This window comes from Oncorhynchus nerka, linkage group LG17, assembly GCF_034236695.1.
Source record: "Oncorhynchus nerka isolate Pitt River linkage group LG17, Oner_Uvic_2.0, whole genome shotgun sequence".
NCBI classification, from domain to species: Eukaryota; Metazoa; Chordata; class Actinopteri; order Salmoniformes; family Salmonidae; genus Oncorhynchus; species Oncorhynchus nerka.
The window spans coordinates 2,414,216-2,431,731 of NC_088412.1; the positions used below are offsets into that span (position 1 = coordinate 2,414,216).

Sequence of the window (17,516 nt, forward strand, 5' to 3'; positions counted from 1 at the left end):
TGAATGTTTGCAAATGTATAAAACACTTTTCATCCATTTTAAGATGAAGCTGTAACGTAACAATGTGGGAAAGGTTACAATGGTGTTTGTTCTTCACTGGTTGCCCTTTTCTCGTGGCAACAGGTCATAAATCTTGCTGCTGTGATGGCACACTGTGGTATTTCACCCAGTAGATATGGGAGTTTATCAAAAAAAATTAGATTCGTTTTCAAATTCTTTGTGGATCTGTGTGATCTGAGGGAAATATGTCTCTCTAATATGGTCATACGTTGGACAGGAGGTTAGGAAGTGCAGCTCAGTTTCCACCTCATTTTGTGGGCAGTGAGCACATCTCTTGAGAGCCATGTCTGCCTGCGGCGGCCTTTCTCAATAGCAAGGCTATGCTCACTGAGTCTGTACATAGTCAAAGATTTCCTTAAATTTGTGTCAGTCACAGTGGTCAGGTATTCTGCCACTGTGTACTCTCTGTTTAGGGCTAAATAGCATTCTAGTTTGCTGTTTTTTTTTTGTTAATTCTTTCCAATGTGTCAAGTAATATTCTTTTTGTTTTCTCATGATTTGGTTGGGTCTAATTGTGCTGTTGTCCTGGGGCTCTGTAGGGTGTGTTTGTGTTTGTGAACAGAGCCCCAGGACCAGCTTGCTTAGGGGACTCTTCTCCAGGTTCATCTCTCTGTAGGTGATGGCTTTGTTATGGAAGGTTTGGGAATCACTTCCTTTTAGGTGGTTGTAGAATTTAACGGCTCTTTTCTAGATTATTAGCGGGTATAATTAGCGGGTATCGGCCTAGATCTGCTCTGCATGCATTATTTTGTGTTTTACGTTTTACACAGAGAATATATTTGCAGAATTCTGCGTGCAGAGTCTCAATTTGGTGTTTGTCCCATTTTGTGAATTCTTGGTTGGTGAGCGGACCCCAGACCTCACACCCGTAAAGGGCAATGGGCTCTATGACTGATTCAAGTATTTTTAGCCAGATCCTAATTGGTATGTTGAATTTTATATTCCTTTTGATGGCATAGAATGCCCTTCTTGCCTTGTCTCTCAGATCGTTCACAGCTTTGTGCAACTTACCTGTGGTGCTGATGTTTAGGCCGAGGTATGTATAGTTTTTTTGTGTGCTCCAGGGCAACGACGTCTAGATGGAATTTGTATTTGTGATCCTGGCAACTGGATTTTTTTTTTTGTTGTTGGGGAAAACCAGTCGTTTTGTCTTACTGAGATTTACTCTCAGGGCCCAATCTGTGCAGAATATCTAGGTGTTGCTGTAGGCCCTCCCTTGGCTGGGTGAGGCCGAGTGCTGCAGACTGTTCTAGTGCCCTCTTCAATTCTCTCTCCCCCTCTCCCCGCTCCTCCTCTTCTCTCTGCAGGTATTTCGACGGTAATGTGGATAAGCTGTTCTCAGAGTGCCACGTCATCAACCCCTGTAAGAAGTCGAGGACCAGACTGATGAACACAAGATCCGCTGTTCAGGACCTGCCGTGTCAGATCTGTTATCTAAACTACCCAAACTCAGTCAGTCCCTTCATATATTATAATTATATTACCTGCCGTGTCAGATCTGTTATCTAAACTACCCAAACTCAGTCAGTCCCTTCATATATTATAATTATAGGACCTGCCGTGTCAGATCTGTTATCTAAACTACCCAAACTCAGTCAGTCCCTTCATATATTATAATTATATTACCTGCCGTGTCAGATCTGTTATCTAAACTACCCAAACTCAGTCAGTCCCTTCATATATTATAATTATATTACCTGCCGTGTCAGATCTATTATCTAAACTACCCAAACTCAGTCAGTCCCTTCATATATTATAATTATATTACCTGCCGTGTCAGATCTGTTATCTAAACTACCTGTCATAAGGTTATTACCTATTGAGGAAAAATGTACTGACTGTGATATGAGGTTGTCCCACCTAGCTATCTGGAGATGAATGTACTGACTATGACTGGTCCACCTAGCTATCTGGAGATGAATGTACTGACTATGACTGGTCCACCTAGCTATCTAAAGATGAATGTACTGACTATGACTGGTCCACCTAGCTATCTGAAGATGAATGTACTGACTATGACTGGTCCACCTAGCTATCTGAAGATGAATGTACTGACTATGACTGGTCCACCTAGCTATCTGGAGATGAATGTACTGACTATGACTGGTCCACCTAGCTATCTGGAGATGAATGTACTGACTATGACTGGTCCACCTAGCTATCTGGAGATGAATGTACTGACTATGACTGGTCCACCTAGCTATCTAAAGATGAATGTACTGACTATGACTGGTCCACCTAGCTATCTGGAGATGAATGTACTGAGCTATGAGATGAATGTACTGGTCCCCTAGCTATCTGGAGATGAATGTACTGACTATGACTGGTCCACCTAGCTATCTGGAGATGAATGTACTGACTATGACTGGTCCACCTAGCTATCTGGAGATGAATGTCTGGTCCACCTAGCTATCTGAAGATGTACTGACTCCCACCTAGCTATCTGGAGATGAATGTACTGACTATGACTGGTCCACCTAGCTATCTGAAGATGAATGTACTGACTGACTGGCCCACCTAGCTATCTGGAGATGAATGTACTGACTATGACTGGTCCACCTAGCTATCTGGAGATGAATGTACTGACTATGACTGGTCCACCTAGCTATCTGGAGATGAATGTACTGACTATGACTGGTCCACCTAGCTATCTGGAGATGAATGTACTGACTATGACTGGTCCACCTAGCTATCTGGAGATGAATGTACTGACTATGACTGGTCCACCTAGCCATCTGGAGATGAATGTACTGACTATGACTGGTCCACCTAGCTATCTGGAGATGAATGTACTGACTATAACTGGTCCACCTAGCTATCTGGAGATGAATGTACTGACTATGACTGGTCCACCTAGCTATCTGGAGATGAATGTACTGACTATGACTGGTCCACCTAGCTATCTGAAGATGTACTGACTATGACTGGTCTACCTAGCTATCTGAAGATGTACTGACTATGACTGGTCCACCTAGCTATCTGAAGATGAATGTACTGACTATATAATCCCTCTGGATACGAGTCTGGTAAAGGTAAACCTGTATTGGGCTCGCTGTGCAACGGTTCCATACCATTTTATCAAAAACATTATGCCTCCGTCTAACACAGTTAGGTTGTAGGTTCAGTTCCTTCAGGGTTCACTATCTGGGCTAGTGTTTAGAGCGTTGGACTGGTAACCGAAAGGTTGCAAGATCGGATCCCCGAGCTGACCAGGTAGAAATGCGTTTTTCTGTCCCCTGAACAAGGCAGTTAACCCACTGTTCCCTGGTAAACCGTCATTATAAATAAGAATTAGTTCTTAACTGACTTGCCGAGTTAAGTAAAGATTTTAAAAAAATATATACTTAAATTAAGCAAGAGACTGGCTATTCAATGAAATTCCACTGTGTTTTGTTGCTAGGCAATGCAGATCTCACCCTGATAGGGTAAATGACAGCGGTCTATCCAGGAAACGGCTCTTTAGGCAGCCAGACGATACACATTGTGAAAACGACGTAACACTCTTGTCACGTCTGTCCAGTGGTATCCATGGCTACGGTTCCCGTAGGGACTGACTGGAGCGTCGGCCCATTGTGGAACCCTATACTGCGCACTATGAACCCCCGAGCCCTATTAGATGCAGATGAAGCTGTGACAAACATTGTGCTCTGGAAGGAGCTACCCTCCGGTCGGAGACCCTGAGACTCGGCTGTTTTTTGGCGGCGGTGTCTGAAAATCCTAAAATAATGTTTTCTTTTGTTTTTCCCCGCAGTATTTCACTGGCTTAGAGTGTGGACACAAGTTTTGTCTACAGTGCTGGGGAGATTACCTGACAACCAAAATCATCGAGGAGGGGATGGGACAGGTAGTGTGATGATCGTATGTAAAAGGGACTGGTGACACCCGACTGTTCAGTCACCGTCTTTTGAACTCATTGTCTTTTTTGTTTTTTTTTCAGACCATCTCCTGCCCTGCCCATAGTTGTGACATCTTAGTGGATGACAACACAGTCATGTGAGTATCGTTATGGTCTGAGTGCACCGTTAGGAACACCTTCCTAATATCGAGTTGAACCACCTTTTGTCCCCCCTCTCATTAGGGCATGGACTCTACAAAGCTTCTCACAGGGATGCCGGGGACATGTTGACCCACAGTTGTCCAGTTGGCAGGATGTCCCTTGGGTGGTGGACCATTTCTTGATACACAAGGAACTGTAGAGTGTGAAAAACCCAGCAGTTCTTGACACAAACCGGTGCGCCTCGCACCTACTACCATACCCCGTTCAAAGGCACTTCAATATTTTGTCTTGCCCGTTCACTCTCTGAATAGCAGACATTCACAATCCATGTCTCAATTGTATAGAGGCTTTAAAAACCTGTTTCCTTCTTTATCTTGTCTCCTCCCCTTCATGTCTCCTCCCCTTCATGTCTCCTCCCCTTCAGCTACATGTCTCCTCCCCTTCATCTACTCTGATTTTGAAGTGGATTTAACAGGTGACATCCAATAAGGGACCCTAATGCCTGTAGACTGTATTGAGGACATGATTGTTAATCTGTAGCTTCCTGTCTTGACCCAGTAGGCAGCTCTAAAGCTAATTTACAGCCCGAGTCTCACCCTGATCTCGCTACGGCCGTAGAGTCTCACCCTGATCTCGCTACGGCCGTAGAGTCTCACCCTGATCTCGCTACGGCCGTGCAGTCTCACCCTGATCTCGCTACGGCCGTACAGTCTCACCCTGATCTCACTACGGCCGTGCAGTCTCACCCTGATCTCGCTACGGCCGTGCAGTCTCACCCTGATCTCGCTACGGCCGTGCAGTCTCACCCTGATCTCACTACGGCCGTGCAGTCTCACCCTGATCTCGCTACGGCCGTAGAGTCTCACCCTGATCTCGCTACGGCCGTAGAGTCTCACCCTGATCTCACTACGGCCGTAGAGTCTCACCCTGATCTCGCTACGGCCGTAGAGTCTCACCCTGATCTCACTACGGATCTCGCCGTAGAGTCTCACCTGATCTCGCTACGGCCGTAGAGTCTCACCCTGATCTCGCTACGGCCGTAGAGTCTCACCCTGATCTCGCTACGGCCGTAGAGTCTCACCCTGATCTCGCTACGGCCGTAGAGTCTCACCCTGATCTCGCTACGGCCGTAGAGTCTCACCCTGATCTCGCTACGGCCGTAGAGTCTCACCCTGATCTCGCTACGGCCGTAGAGTCTCACCCTGATCTCGCTACGGCCGTAGAGTCTCACCCTGATCTCGCTACGGCCGTAGAGTCTCACCCTGATCTCGCTACGGCCGTAGAGTCTCACCCTGATCTCGCTACGTGAGTCTCACCCTGATCTCGCTACGGCCGTAGAGTCTCACCCTGATCTCGCTACGGCCGTAGAGTCTCACCTGATCTCGCTACGGCCGTAGAGTCTCACCCTGATCTCGCTACGGCCGTGCAGTCTCACCCTGATCTCGCTACGGCCGTAGAGTCTCACCCTGATCTCGCTACGGCCGTAGAGTCTCACCCTGATCTCGCTACGGCCGTAGAGTCTCACCCTGATCTCGCTACGGCCGTGCAGTCTCACCCTGATCTCGCTACGGCCGTGCAGTCTCACCCTGATCTCGCTACGGCCGTAGAGTCTCACCCTGATCTCGCTACGGCCGTGTAGTCTCACCCTGATCTCGCTACGGCCGTGTAGTCTCACCCTGATCTCGCTACGGCCGTGTAGTCTCACCCTGATCTCGCTACGGCCGTAGAGTCTCACCCTGATCTCGCTACGGCCGTAGAGTCTCACCCTGATCTCGCTACGGCCGTAGAGTCTCACCCTGATCTCGCTACGGCCGTAGAGTCTCACCCTGATCTCGCTTACGGCCGTAGTAGCTACAGTCTCACCCTGATCTCGCTACGGCCGTAGAGTCTCACACCTGATCTCGCTACGGCCGTTTAGAGTCTCACCCTGATCTCGCTACGGCCGTCAGAGTCTCACCCTGATCTCGCTACGGCCGTAGAGTCTCACCCTGATCTCGCTACGGCCGTAGAGTCTCACCCTGATCTCGCTACGGCCGTAGAGTCTCACCCTGATCTCGCTACGGCCGTAGAGTCTCACCCTGATCTCGCTACGGCCGTAGAGTCTCACCCTGATCTCGCTACGGCCGTAGAGTCTCACCCTGATCTCACTACGGCCGTAGAGTCTCACCCTGATCTCACTACGGCCGTAGAGTCTCACTGCAGTACGCTGTTGACTAAATGTTGACAGTCAGGTTACAGCAGGCCTCAACACCATACAACATTCATGTAGCCATTTACTTAACAACCTAGATGTGGTTTCTCCTCCGTTAGTGAGGCAGACTCAACCCATAATTCTGCAGAATTATAGCAAACGCACCATATTGGTAGTAGCTACAGTGCCTTCTGAAAGTATTCAGACCCCTTGAATTTTTTTCCACATTTTGTAACGTTACAGCCGTATTCTAAAATTGGTTAAATTGATGAGGGGGGGGGGACAATCTACGCACAATACCCCATAATGATGAAGCCAAAACAGTTTTTTTAGAAATCTTGGCTAATTTATAAATAAACCACATTTAAATCACTTAAATAATATCACTTAAATATCACTTAAATATCACTTAAATCATTTAAATAAACCACATGTAAATCACATTTACATAAGTAGGATGTTGTTTCTCATGGTCAGAGTCCTTTTTAGGTTCCTTTTGGCAAACTCCAAGCGGGTTGTCGTTGTCTTACTGAGGAGTGGCTTCCATCTGGCCACTCGACCATAAAGACCTGATTGGTGGAGTGCTGCAAATGTGGTTGTCCTTCTGGAAGGTTCTCCAATCACCACAGAGGAACTCTGGAGCTCTGTCAGAGTGACCATCGGGTTCTTGGTCACCTCCCTGACCAAGGCCCTTCTCCCCCAATTGCTCTGTTTGGCCGGGCGGCCAGTTCTAGGAAGTCTTAGTGGTTCCAAACTTCTTCCATTTAAGAATGATGGAGGCCACTGTGTTCTTGGGGACCTTCAATGCTGCAGAATGATGGAGGCCACTGTGTTCTTGGGGACCTTCAATGCTGCAGAATGATGGAGGCCACTGTGTTCTTGGGGACCTTCAATGCTGCAGAATGATGGAGGCCACTGTGTTCTTGGGGACCTTCAATGCTGCAGAATGATGGAGGCCACTGTGTTCTTGGGGACCTTCAATGCTGCAGAAATGTTTTGGTGCCCTTCCCCAGATCTGTGCCTCGACACAATCCTGTCTCGGAGCTCTACGGACAATTCCTTCGTCCTCATGGCTTGGTTTTTGCTCTGACTTGCACTGTCAACTCTGAGACCTTATATAGACAGGTGTGTGCCTTTCCAAATCATGTCCAATCAATTGAATTTACCACAGGTGGACTCCAATCAAGTTGTAGAAACATCTCAAGGACGATCAATGGAAACAGGATGCACCTGAGCTCAATTTCGGGTCTCATAGCAAAGTATCTGAATACTTGTGCAAATAAGGGTTTTTCGGTTTATTTCTTTTATAAAATAGCAACAATTTCAAAAAACCTGTTTTCGCTTTGTCATTATGGGGTGTTGTGTGTAGATTTATTTAATTTTTTATTTAATCCATTATAGAACAAGGCTGTAACATAACAAAATGTGGGGAAAAGGTGAAGGGGTCTGAATACTTTCCGAACGCACTTACCCAGGGAAAAGCTAGCTTATTTTGTCAAGACATCATGGATCGACCGCTAATAATGTGCAGTTTGTTACATTTTGCATTAGACCCCGCTGTTACAGGCGACCTCATAACAGACTCTAAAATGTGCAAGCTGACATTCAATGTACCAAGACATTTAATTAATGTGCCAATAATGTTTTGACTAGACCACTGTAACATTCAATTGTTTTACCTTTACATTCAATGTGCATTTATGAGTTCATTCAATGTGCATTAGACTGGAACAATAAGAAAATTCAATGTGCAGTAGACTAGACCGCTGTTACATTCAATGTGCAGTAGACTAGACCGCTGTTACATTCAATGTGCGTTAGACTAGACCGCTGTTACATTCAATGTGCGTTAGACTAGACCGCTGTTACATTCAATGTGCGTTAGACTAGACCGCTGTTACATTCAATGTGCGTTAGACTAGACCGCTGTTACATTCAATGTGCATTAGACCAGACCGCTGTTACATTCAATGTGCGTTAGACTAGACTAGACCGCTGTTACATTCAATGTGCGTTAGACTAGACCACTGTTACATTCAATGTGCGTTAGACTAGACCACTGTTACATTCAATGTGCATTAGACTAGACTAGACCACTGTTACATTCAATGTGCGTTAGACTAGACCGCTGTTACATTCAATGTGCGTTAGACTAGACCGCTGTTACATTCAATGTGCGTTAGACTAGACCGCTGTTACATTCAATGTGCGTTAGACTAGACCGCTGTTACATTCAATGTGCGTTAGACTAGACCGCTGTTACATTCAATGTGCGTTAGACTAGACCGCTGTTACATTCAATGTGCGTTAGACTAGACCGCTGTTACATTCAATGTGCGTTAGACTAGACCGCTGTTACATTCAATGTGCGTTAGACTTAGACCACTGTTACATTCAATGTGCGTTAGACTAGACCGCTGTTACATTCAATGTGCATTAGACCAGACCGCTGTTACATTCAATGTGCATTAGACCAGACCGCTGTTACATTCAATGTGCGTTAGACTAGACTAGACCGCTGTTACATTCAATGTGCGTTAGACTGTTACATTCAATGTGCATAGACTAGACTAGACGCTGTTACATTCAATGTGCGTTAGACTAGACTAGACCACTGTTACATTCAATGTGCATTAGACTAGACCGCTGTTACATTCAATGTGCATTAGACTAGACCGCTGTTACATTCAATGTGCACTGACCGCTTTACATTCAATGTGCATTAGACTAGACCGCTGTTACATTCAATGTGCGTTAGACTAGACCGCTGTTACATTCAATGTGCGTTAGACTAGACTAGACCGCTGTTACATTCAATGTGCGTTAGACTAGACCGCTGTTACATTCAATGTGCAGTAGACTAGACCGCTGTTACATTCAATGTGCATTAGACTAGACCGCTGTTACATTCAATGTGCAGTAGACTAGACTAGACCGCTGTTACATTCAATGTGCGTTAGACTAGACCACTGTTACATTCAATGTGCGTTAGACTAGACCGCTGTTACATTCAATGTGCGTTAGACTAGACCGCTGTTACATTCAATGTGCATTAGACTAGACTAGACCGCTGTTACATTCAATGTGCATTAGACTAGACCACTGTTACATTCAATGTGCATTAGACTAGACTAGACCGCTGTTACATTCAATGTGCGTTAGACTAGACCGCTGTTACATTCAATGTGCAGTAGACTAGACCGCTGTTACATTCAATGTGCATTAGACTAGACCGCTGTTACATTCAATGTGCATTAGACTAGACCGCTGTTACATTCAATGTGCATTAGACTAGACCGCTGTTACATTCAATGTGCATTAGACTAGACCGCTGTTACATTCAATGTGCGTTAGACTAGACCACTGTTACATTCAATGTGCATTAGACTAGACCACTGTTACATTCAATGTGCATTAGACTAGACCGCTGTTACATTCAATGTGCATTAGACTAGACCGCTGTTACATTCAATGTGCAGTAGACTAGACTAGACCGCTGTTACATTCAATGTGCAGTAGACTAGACCGCTGTTACATTCAATGTGCGTTAGACTAGACTAGACCGCTGTTACATTCAATGTGCGTTAGACTAGACTAGACCGCTGTTACATTCAATGTGCATTAGACTAGACCGCTGTTACATTCAATGTGCAGTAGACTAGACCACTGTTACATTCAATGTGCATTAGACTAGACCGCTGTTACATTCAATGTGCAGTAGACTAGACTAGACCGCTGTTACATTCAATGTGCAGACTAGACCGCTGTTACATTCAATGTGCAGTAGACTAGACTAGACCACTGTTACATTCAATGTGCAGTAGACTAGACCGCTGTTACATTCAATGTGCAGTAGACTAGACTAGACCGCTGTTACATTCAATGTGCAGTAGACTAGACCGCTGTTACATTCAATGTGCATTAGACTAGACCACTGTTACATTCAATGTGCATTAGACTAGACCGCTGTTACATTCAATGTGCAGTAGACTAGACCGCTGTTACATTCAATGTCCATTAGACTAGACCGCTGTTACATTCAATGTGCGTTAGACTAGACCGCTGTTACATTCAATGTGCGTTAGACTAGACCACTGTTACATTCAATGTGCATTAGACTAGACTAGACCGCTGTTACATTCAATGTGCGTTAGACTAGACCGCTGTTACATTCAATGTGCGTTAGACTAGACCGCTGTTACATTCAATGTGCATTAGACTAGACCGCTGTTACATTCAATGTGCGTTAGACTAGACCGCTGTTACATTCAATGTGCAGTAGACTAGACCGCTGTTACATTCAATTCAATGTTACATTCAATGTTGTTACATTCAATGTGCATTAGACTAGACCGCTGTTACATTCAATGTGCGTTAGACTAGACCGCTGTTACATTCAATGTGCAGTAGACTAGACCGCTGTTACATTCAATGTGCAGTAGACTAGACATTCAATGTGCGTTAGACTGTTACATTCAATGTGCAGTAGACTAGACCGCTGTTACATTCAATGTGCAGTAGACTAGACCGCTGTTACATTCAATGTGCAGTAGACTAGACCGCTGTTACATTCAATGTGCAGTTAGACTAGACCGCTGTTACATTCAATGTGCAGTAGACTAGACTAGACCGCTGTTACATTCAATGTGCAGTAGACTAGACCGCTGTTACATTCAATGTGCAGTAGACTAGACCGCTGTTACATTCAATGTGCAGTAGACTAGACCGCTGTTACATTCAATGTGCAGTAGACTAGACCGCTGTTACATTCAATGTGCAGTAGACTAGACCGCTGTTACATTCAATGTGCGTTAGACTAGACCGCTGTTACATTCAATGTGCGTTAGACTAGACCACTGTTACATTCAATGTGCAGTAGACTAGACCACTGTTACATTCAATGTGCATTAGACTAGACTAGACCACTGTTACATTCAATGTGCATTAGACTAGACTAGACCGCTGTTACATTCAATGTGCATTAGACTAGACTAGACCGCTGTTACATTCAATGTGCAGTAGACTAGACCGCTGTTACATTCAATGTGCGTTAGACTAGACTAGACCGCTGTTACATTCAATGTGCAGTAGACTAGACCGCTGTTACATTCAATGTGCGTTAGACTAGACTAGACCGCTGTTACATTCAATGTGCATTAGACTAGACTAGACCGCTGTTACATTCAATGTGCATTAGACTAGACCGCTGTTACATTCAATGTGCGTTAGACTAGACCGCTGTTACATTCAATGTGCGTTAGACTAGACCGCTGTTACATTCAATGTGCATTAGACTAGACCGCTGTTACATTCAATGTGCGTTAGACTAGACCGCTGTTACATTCAATGTGCAGTAGACTAGACCGCTGTTACATTCAATGTGCGTTAGACTACCGCTGTTACATTCAATGAGACGACTGTTACATTCAATGTGCGTTAGACTAGACTAGACCGCTGTTACATTCAATGTGCATTAGACTAGACTAGACCGCTGTTACATTCAATGTGCGTTAGACTAGACCGCTGTTACATTCAATGTGCGTTAGACTAGACCGCTGTTACATTCAATGTGCGTTAGACTAGACCGCTGTTACATTCAATGTGCGTTAGACTAGACCGCTGTTACATTCAATGTGCATTAGACTAGACCACTGTTACATTCAATGTGCGTTAGACTAGACCGCTGTTACATTCAATGTGCATTAGACTAGACCACTGTTACATTCAATGTGCATTAGACTAGACCACTGTTACATTCAATGTGCAGTAGACTAGACCGCTGTTACATTCAATGTGCTGCATTAGACTAGACCGCTGTTACATTCAATGTGCGTTAGACTAGACCGCTGTTACATTCAATGTGCAGTAGACTAGACCGCTGTTACATTCAATGTGCGTTAGACTAGACTAGACCGCTGTTACATTCAATGTGCGTTAGACTAGACCGCTGTTACATTCAATGTGCAGTAGACCAGACCGCTGTTACATTCAATGTGCAGTAGACTAGACCACTGTTACATTCAATGTGCATTAGACTAGACCGCTGTTACATTCAATGTGCATTAGACTAGACCGCTGTTACATTCAATGTGCATTAGACTAGACCGCTGTTACATTCAATGTGCAGTAGACTAGACCGCTGTTACATTCAATGTGTTACATTCAATGTGCAGTAGACTAGACCGCTGTTACATTCAATGTGCAGTAGACTAGACCGCTGTTACATTCAATGTGCAGTAGACTAGACCGCTGTTACATTCAATGTGCATTAGACTAGACCGCTGTTACATTCAATGTGCAGTAGACTAGACCGCTGTTACATTCAATGTGCGATTAGACTAGACCGCTGTTACATTCAATGTGCATTAGACTAGACCGCTGTTACATTCAATGTGCGTTAGACTAGACCGCTGTTACATTCAATGTGCGTTAGACTAGACCGCTGTTACATTCAATGTGCATTAGACTAGACTAGACCGCTGTTACATTCAATGTGCATTAGACTAGACCGCTGTTACATTCAATGTGCAGTAGACTAGACCGCTGTTACATTCAATGACTAGACGACTGTTACATTCAATGTGCATTAGACTAGACTAGACCGCTGTTACATTCAATGTGCAGACTAGACTAGACCGCTGTTACATTCAATGTGCAGTAGACTAGACCGCTGTTACATTCAATGTGCAGTAGACTAGACCGCTGTTACATTCAATGTGCAGTAGACTAGACCGCTGTTACATTCAATGTGCAGTAGACTAGACCGCTGTTACATTCAATGTGCGTTAGACTAGACCGCTGTTACATTCAATGTGCGTTAGACTAGACCGCTGTTACATTCAATGTGCATTAGACTAGACCGCTGTTACATTCAATGTGCATTAGACTAGACCGCTGTTACATTCAATGTGCAGTAGACTAGACCGCTGTTACATTCAATGTGCAGTAGACTAGACCGCTGTTACATTCAATGTGCAGTAGACTAGACCACTGTTACATTCAATGTGCATTAGACCAGACCGCTGTTACATTCAATGTGCATTAGAATGAATTTATTGCGTTTATTTTTTTGAATGATTTAATACGATTGGATTACTGAATGGGTCTTACTGTCCTAATCTCCCACTTCTCCAGTGTAATAGACTGTTGAAGTGGTGTCCCGCACCAGACTGCCATCACGTCGTTAAAGTCCAGTACCCCGACGCCAAGCCGGTCAGGTGCAAGTGTGGTCGACAGTTCTGGTAAGACAAGTCTCCTAAATGATCTGCCTTGTCCTCTCTTTACTATGAAATGACAGTACAGTCTACTCCGTAAGAAGTTTTAAGGCACATCTTTAGAACAACAATGTCTCAAGACTCAGGAGGTGGCTGGGTTTGTCAAGACTCAGGAGATGGCTGGGTTAGTCAAGACTCAGGAGATGGCTGGGTTTGTTAAGACTCAGGAGATGGCTGGGTTTGTCAAGACTCAGGAGATGGCTGGGTTTGTTAAGACTCAGGAGATGGCTGGGTTTGTCAAGACTCAGGAGATGGCTGGGTTTGTCAAGACTCAGGAGATGGCTGGGTTTGTCAAGACTCAGGAGATGGCTGGGTTAGTCAAGACTCAGGAGATGGCTGGGTTAGGGTTAGTCGAGACTCGGGCGGTGGCTGGGTTAGGGTTAGTCGAGACTCGGGAGGTGGCTGGGTTAGTCGAGACTCGGGAGGTGGCTGGGTTAGTCGAGACTCGGGCGGTGGCTGGGTTAGTCGAGACTCGGGCGGTGGCTGGGTTAGTCGAGACTCGGGCGGTGGCTGGGTTAGTCGAGACTCGGGCGGTGGCTGGGTTAGGTGGCTGGGTTAGAGACTCGGGCGGTGGCTGGGTTAGTCGAGACTCGGGCGGTGGCTGGGTTAGTCGAGACTCGGGCGGTGGCTGGGTTGGGTTAGTCGAGACTCGGGCGGTGGCTGGGTTAGTCGAGACTGGGGCGGTGGCTGGGTTAGTCGAGACTCGGGCGGTGGCTGGGTTAGTCGAGACTCGGGCGGTGGCTGGGTTAGTCGAGACTCGGGCGGTGGCTGGGTTAGTCGAGACTCGGGCGGTGGCTGGGTTAGTCGAGACTCGGGCGGTGGCTGGGTTAGTCGAGACTCGGGCGGTGGCTGGGTTGGGTTAGTCGAGACTCGGGCGGTGGCTGGGTTAGTCGAGACTCGGGCGGTGGCTGGGTTAGTCGAGACTCGGGCGGTGGCTGGGTTAGTCGAGACTCGGGCGGTGGCTGGGTTAGTCGAGACTCGGGCGGTGGCTGGGTTAGTCGAGACTCGGGCGGTGGCTGGGTTAGTCGAGACTCGGGCGGTGGCTGGGTTAGTCGAGACTCGGGCGGTGGCTGGGTTAGTCGAGACTCGGGCGGTGGCTGGGTTAGTCGAGACTCGGGCGGTGGCTGGGTTAGTCGAGACTGGCGGGCGGTGGCTGGGTTAGTCGAGACTCGGGCGGTGGCTGGGTTAGTCGAGACTCGGGCGGTGGCTGGGTTAGTCGAGACTCGGGCGGTGGCTGGGTTAGTCGAGACTCGGGCGGTGGCTGGGTTAGTCGAGACTCGGGCGGTGGCTGGGTTAGTCGAGACTCGGGCGGTGGCTGGGTTAGTCGAGACTCGGGCGGTGGCTGGGTTAGTCGAGACTCGGGCGGTGGCTGGGTTAGTCGAGACTCGGGCGGTGGCTGGGTTAGTCGAGACCCAAAAGGAGTTGGTATGAGATCCCGGCAGCCTTGAGTTTTCCTCCCCACGTAGCTGCCACCAGTCACAACAGGCTCCTCTGGGAGCATAGCTTCCTGTTGGCAACCTTTTACCTAATCCCTGCAACTACAACATGGGGGAGAATAGAAACAATTGATACTAATGGGATGTATTTTATCATTCTAGCTTCAACTGTGGGGAGAACTGGCACGATCCTGTCAAGTGTAAGGTATGTGCAGAAGACATGATTTAGGGCTAGCTTCTACCCTCTGACACGACATGATATAGGGCTAGCTTCTACCCTCTGACACGACATGATATAGGGCTAGCTTCTACCCTCTGACATGACATGATATGATATAGGGCTAGCTTCTACCCTATGACACGACATGATATAGGGCTAGGTTCTACCCTCTGACATGACATGACATAGGGCTAGCTTCTACCCTATGACATGATATAGGGCTAGCTTCTACCCTCTGACATGATATAGGGCTAGCTTCTACCCTCTGACACGACATGATATAGGGCTAGGTTCTACCCTCTGACATGACATGATATAGGGCTAGCTTCTACCCTCTGACATGACATGATATAGGGCTAGCTTCTACCCTCTGACATGATATAGGGCTAGCTTCTACCCTCTGACACGACATGATATAGGGCTAGCTTCTACCCTATGACACGACATGATATAGGGCTAGGTTCTACCCTCTGACATGACATGACATAGGGCTAGCTTCTACCCTATGACATGATATAGGGCTAGCTTCTACCCTCTGACATGATTTAGGGCTAGCTTCTACCCTCTGACAAGACATGGGGCTAGCTTCTACCCTCTGACATGACATGATATAGGGCTAGCTTCTACCCTCTGACATGACATGATATAGGGCTAGCTTCTACCCTCTGACATGATATAGGGCTAGCTTCTACCCTCTGACACGACATGATATAGGGCTAGCTTCTACCCTCTGACACGACATATAGGGCTAGGTTCTACCCTCTGACACGACATGATATAGGGCTAGCTTCTACCCTCTGACACGACATGATATAGGGCTAGCTTCTACCCTCTGACACGACATGATATAGGGCTAGCTTCTACCCTCTGACATGATTTAGGGCTAGCTTCTACCCTCTGACAAGACATGGGGCTAGCTTCTACCCTCTGACACGACATGATATAGGGCTAGCTTCTACCCTCTGACACGACATGATATAGGGCTAGGTTCTACCCTCTGACACGACATGATATAGGGCTAGCTTCTACCCTCTGACACGACATGGGGCTGGGTTCTATCCTCTGACACGACATGATATAGGGCTAGCTTCTACCCTCTGACACGACATGATATAGGGCTAGCTTCTACCCTCTGACACGACATGATATAGGGCTAGCTTCTACCCTCTGACACGACATGATATAGGGCTAGCTTCTACCCTCTGACAAGACTTTACAAAGAGCTAGGTTCTTTCCTGACATGACATAGGGCTGGGTTCTATCCTCTGACATGACATAGGGCTGGGTTCTATCCTGACATGGCATAGGGCTGGGTTCTATCCTCTGACATGACATAGGGCTGGGTTCTATCCTGACATGACATAGGGCTGGGTTCTATCCTGACATGACATAGGGCTGGGTTCTATCCTGACATTACATAGGGCTGGGTTCTATCCTCTGACATGACATAGGGCTGGGTTCTATCCTCTGACATGACATAGGGCTGGGTTCTATCCTGACATGACATAGGGCTGGGTTCTATCCTGACTTGACATAGGGCTAGATTTTACCCTCGGACACGACATAGGGCTAGGTTCTACCCTCGGACACGACATAGGGCTAGCTTCTACCCTCGGACACGACATAGGGCTAGGTTCTACCCTCGGACACGACATAGGGCTAGGTTCTACCCTCGGACACGACATAGGGCTAGGTTCTACCCTCGGACACGACATAGGGCTAGGTTCTACCCTCGGACACGACATAGGGCTAGGTTCTACCCTCGGACACGACATAGGGCTAGGTTCTACCCTCGGACACGACATAGGGCTAGGTTCTACCGTCGGACACGACATAGGGCTAGGTTCTACCCTCGGACACGACATAGGGCTAGGTTCTACCCTCGGACACGACATAGGGCTAGGTTCTACCCTCGGACACGACATAGGGCTAGGTTCTACCCTCGGACACGACATAGGGCTAGGTTCTACCCTCGGACACGACATAGGGCTAGGTTCTACCCTCGGACACGACATAGGGCTAGGTTCTACCCTCGGACACGACATAGGGCTAGGTTCTACCCTCGGACACGACATAGGGCTAGGTTCTACCCTCGGATACGGCTAGGTTCTACCCTCGGACACGACATAGGGCTAGGTTCTACCCTCGGACACGACATGATATCGTGTAATAATATCATGTACACTGAGTGTACATAACAGTAGGAACAGCTTCCTAATATGGAGGTGCACCACTCACCTTTCGCCCTTAGAACATCCTCAATTCGTCGTGGCATGGACTCCACGGTGTCAAAAAGCATTTCGCATGGATGCTGTTGTCAAGTTGGCTGAATATCGGT

General features: G+C 46.9%; 1 pseudogene; it reads left to right on the forward strand.

The window, feature by feature from the left end:
• LOC115115726 (E3 ubiquitin-protein ligase arih1-like) overlaps window positions 1-17,516 on the forward strand; it is a 56,914-nt pseudogene that overhangs the window by 14,806 nt on the left and 24,592 nt on the right.